Source organism: Thunnus thynnus, chromosome 7, assembly GCF_963924715.1.
Source record: "Thunnus thynnus chromosome 7, fThuThy2.1, whole genome shotgun sequence".
Classification (NCBI taxonomy): domain Eukaryota; kingdom Metazoa; phylum Chordata; class Actinopteri; order Scombriformes; family Scombridae; genus Thunnus; species Thunnus thynnus.
In genome coordinates, this window is record NC_089523.1 from 29,975,136 (window position 1) to 29,980,146 (window position 5,011).

A 5,011-nucleotide genomic window follows, 5' to 3' on the forward strand; every position below is an offset into this window, starting at 1 on the left:
CGTCAGATGTTTTCTTCTTCTTCTTCTTCTTCTTCTTCTTCCTGGAGGTGTGAGACAGATAAAAATAGCCGTTTTGCTTAAAGCTGAACAGTTGGATTAAACCCGCCTGATACTCTGTTTAAGTGCAGATCATTACATCCACTGAAACGTGTGCTGATAACCCTGCTGCCCTCCTTCTGTTCATCCACCACGCACACACACAGACATGATTTAATGTCCTGCTCACCAGGCATCGTGTTGATTAGGGGAAAAAACCATTCATGCACACATATTGAACACCCTCAGTGCTGTGTCGTTGTGCATCTTGTCTCGTGCAGGATTTTGACCTTGACTGCTGCAGGACATGAAGAAGAAGAATGGAGCCCATAGTTCTTTTCATCCCCCTGGTAACATAATGAGGGTTAGAAATACACTTTACAGCTGCAGCCTGTGACTCATCTATGTATGGAAAGCATGTTTTATTTTTTATTTTTTTTATGGTTTTGATGTGTCTTTTATGGGCTCTATAGCGACCAGCTTGCTGTGCAGGTTTTTTTTTTTTTTTGCAGGCTGGAGGAGAGAATGAGAGGCGGGGATGATTTGTGGGGAGAAGCTGCTCTGCGCCTGCAGCTTCTCTCCCATCTTTCTGCTGCGGGACGTTTTTCTCAAACTATGACCCAATCGTTGGGTGTTGCGTACTTTCAGCCCCTCCTCGTACCGAAGATGCGTCAAGTCACACGGAAACACATGAGGCGGCGCCGGAAACGCGTCGTATCGTCCTTTCAGAATAATAACCCCACCTTTGAGCACTATGATAGTCCAGTCAGGTTTAAGGCGTTTTGCTCTGTGGTTCAGATGTAATAGGCTGTGGCTAAATCTTTTCTGGTTATATATTTGTTAAAGCATTTATTGATGAACATCTGGATCATCTGTAGTCATGTTGCAGGAGCAGACTTGATCCAAATAAACGGTTTTTATTAAAGTGAAATGATAAAGATCATAAAACATCCCTCTCTGATAAACTTTTCCACTGAGGAAACTCTTCAAAACAGAGTTGATATGTTTGCTTATCAGGTTTATTTGCTCAGTTAAACAAATCTCACACATTCGACACATCTTGCATGTTAAAGGTTCGTCATATAGGAACCTGTAATCACTCAGAGGTGAACATAAGTTAATGCAACATTTAAAAGTTTGGCAAATGGATATTAATGTCTAAAACCTTAATATACAAGTGAATAGAACTAATCACAAACGATCAATTTACTCATTCATCTTGATAAAGATTAATTTTTGCCTGTTTCACACTGGTAATATTTATGGATTTATGGATATTTATGGAGTTTATGGATGAGTAGGAATAAATAAGTGTTTACTTCTTCCTACTCATTTCCAAACATGTAATATTTAATTTGTTCACTGAGATTGTTGTTTAGGTTTGTTGTTTATTTCATTTTATTGTTATTCTTGTTTTGTTTTTATCTGATTTTTTTTATTCTTACAGATTCAAAATAAAAATCAACCAACTAACTAATATTTGCTCCAATGCAAATAATCTAATCCAGTAGTTCTCAAACTTTTTCAAATCAAGGACCTTAAACTAGACCACAGACCCCCATCTGAAAAGATTTTTGCTTTTAGATGTTTTATTACAGAAATTGTATAAAACTAAATAATAAAATAGTCAAACATTCTGTTATTGTGTTACTTATGGATGCTTTTTGCTGGGGACTCCTGGGGGTCTAATAAGCATGTAGCTGATTGGATGAACAGGCAAAACTAAACTATTGATCAGCTGACTTATTAAGAGAGTTCCAGTGAAATAAACTTATACTGCTACAGAGAAACAGTATTGATATGTTGATGCAGGTTGTTCTTGCAGTTACTGGTTTCATTTTTAAAAGTTCCACCGGAAACTGCTTCCTGGAGCCCGGCCAGCTTGACAGTGGTCCCATCCAGCTGGTGCCAAGGGAAAGCCTCCTTGAGTTCAGTTTGCCCGGTGCGCACAGAGGACTCAGAGGGTCAGACAGCTCCACCGTCCTGCGGACACGGCACCGGGGGAGGCGGCGGGACACGAGCAGCTTCTTTGCGGGTTAGACTACATCCTAACCGGACCGGAGCAGAGGAGAACCGCGGAGTGCAGAGAGAGAGAGAGAGAGAGTGAGGGGGGGCAGCTGGCTCTGGTGTCCGGAGTCAAATGAACACACAACACTCAGCGGAGGAAACATCATTGGAGAAGATTTCAGCGCTAATCCCAAGATGAAAGCGGCCGGCAGACAAGGCACCGTGACCGCGGAGAAGCTGAACGGGGACATGAAGCGGAGGCCGAGCTATCCCGGCGAGCTGCGGGCCAAACACGTCAACATGTCAACTAAGATTTGGGTAAAAGTGGCGATGGCGATCGCTTATTTCCTCTGCGTGTCCGTGGCCGCCTTCATCCTGGTGATTTATTATGTGTTTTTCTGGACACCGGACTCGCAGAACAGCACCAACAGCACCGAGGCATCGAACCACACCGACTGCCCGCCGAGGTTTGGGTGACTTTACCGCACGCAGGCTCTGCACGCACGCACACACGCATCTACACACATATTATGTAGGTGAGTGCACGCACTTGACATGAGGCTGCAGCAGGGATGGATGGGACAGGACGCACGCACACACACACACACATACACACACACACACACACACAGACGTCTCTGCATCCAGAGTTTGGGATGCTGACTGAGGACAGAAGGGGGGCAAGTGCTGCCGGGATGCAGCAGTGTACCGCATGCAGGATGCAGGCGGGGAGGGGGGGGGGGGGGGGGGGGTATCTTTATCCAGACACCCAGTCCCCAGACCACATATGTTTTTTTAGCATTTTATTTTAATAGACCCGCAGGACTCTTGCTTCATTGTTCAGTAACAGTAAGTCTTACAAACCACCATGTTGAGGTGTTTGAAGCTTTTGTTGCTTATTTAGTGAATGTTTAACTGTCTTAATCCTACCGACTGGGGTTCCCGCAGACCTCAGAGGTTTACTTTCTGTCATATCTCACAGGTGCTTTATTCTATCATTCCAATTTTTCACGACTTTGTCAATCAATTTTTTCCTAATGACTTCATATTTTTGTTTTCTGTTTTCTGTTTTAATTAATGCTTTTTTAAAAATACCAATGTTTTCAAAAGTCAAAAGCACCCAATCCCGCCTATGCAGTTTTAATAGATGGAACTATTTATTGAGTTCATGTTTTTCCTGGGACCTAATTTTAAAGTATCACACACTGTCAGGGGGGTTAGAGACCCCTTGTCAATCATTTTAAAGGTTTTATGGAAAGATTGTACTAAATATTTATTTTCGTTTTAGACAATATGCAAATTACCTGTAACTTTCCCCAAAATAATAATAATCTGTTTTTTTTTTCCGATGACATTAGTTATATAACTAATATGTTTTGACAGTAGTTTGTTCTTGGGGTCTCCAGGGACCCCGGTCGGTAGTCCTTGTATGTCAAACATGTTGGTAGGATGAAGGTTAATCATATGTGAGGGATGATATGAAGGGTCTCTGACACTTTCCAGTGATTTTAAAACATATCGTTTCTGCCTCCTCAAGAACCCTTCAGTCAGTACCTCCTGCAACCCACACAAGAACAACTTAATACACTAAAGACACACCTCACGGACACTCAGAGCCCCAGAATCCCCTCTGAACCCCTGACCTCCCAGAAGAACATCCCTGGAGACCCCTTGAACCTTCTAAAGAACTACCGAACCCTCTGAAGTACCTCTGAAAGCCCTTAATATCTCTTCTATGATGATCTATAGCACCTTGAACCCTAAGAACCCTCCAAGAGACCTTTGCACCCCCCAAGAACTCTTCCCAGAAACACTGTTACTGACCTCTGCACCCTTCCCTGAAGATCCCCTTAAACGCTACCCCCGCAAAGATCCCTGCAAGAACTGCTGATCCCGCTTCAAGAGCCCCCGAAACCCCCCCCCCCCGAAGGACCTCGCTCTGAGATCTACTGCTTGACACTAATGGAGCCTTTGTTTTTAAAAGTTTGCCTGTAGAGGAATGATTTACTTTTCTCTCTTCTTTTTTTAATTTCTACAGCAGGATGCTGTTTTTATTCAGGTATCTAGAGGAACTTAAAGCGATACTGTACTGTAGCAGAAGTAGCCTAAATTGTGATCTCCGGTAGCTCGCTGTATGAAATGCAAGCCGATCACTCAGTATACTCTCAGTAGTTGCAGCAATTTTACCTTTTTAGAGCAACTTTTGTCTCGCATCACCTCACAGAATGAGCATAAGTATTCAATGCAACGTCACGTTTGTACCTCTTCTCGATGACACGGTTCGTTCACCTCACTTCCTGTTCATAATTAAGGCTACGATCTCTTAAATTTACTAGACTGTTTTTTGTTTACGATGTAGCCTTGAGAATTTATTGTTATGATATGATAAACTATGCATTTATTCCAAGTGTGGTTGTCGTCTTTCTGACTGATGAGGAGACACAGAATTAACACGAGGCTCGTTTCACAGTAAAGGCCAAGCTGACGTCAGCTGAGAGCTCCTGAATTTTACATCTGCAACATTTCTGCTTTTACAAAACAATCCTCTGTGACCTGCATCCACTTTCTGTACAAAACAGTGCTTTGTGAGTCTCTGAATTACACCACGAACAAATGCATAAGTTCATTTTCCCGCTCCAGCATGACGACTGCTTGGCCTTTTCCTCAACCCTCAAAATCCACTGAACTTGCTCATCTTTATCTAATTATTATGCTTTGGTAGGATACAGTCATATGCAGTTACTATCAGTGGTTTTTAGATATGAATCATGTTGGAATGAAAGCCCTCAGATTTTTACAGTGTAGTTTATTGCTTCACTTTCACCATCCAGCATTTGAATCATTTTTCCTCTTTCTTTGCATCAGATAACATTAATTTAACCTCCAAACTCTGCTAGACAAACCTTTACCTCTCAGTAGGGTTGATCAATACTTCAGAATTATCATCTATTGATGGTAATGGTATTAA

The 5,011-nt window shown here is 42.3% G+C and overlaps 1 long non-coding RNA gene across 1 annotated transcript; it reads left to right on the forward strand.

The window, feature by feature from the left end:
- Positions 1-1,741: 1,741 nt before the first annotated feature.
- Positions 1,742-4,450, forward strand: LOC137186478 (uncharacterized). The gene is made up of 2 exons (XR_010929018.1): positions 1,742-2,510; positions 3,581-4,450. It is a non-coding gene; the product is annotated as an uncharacterized lncRNA (long non-coding RNA).
- Positions 4,451-5,011: the final 561 nt, after the last annotated feature.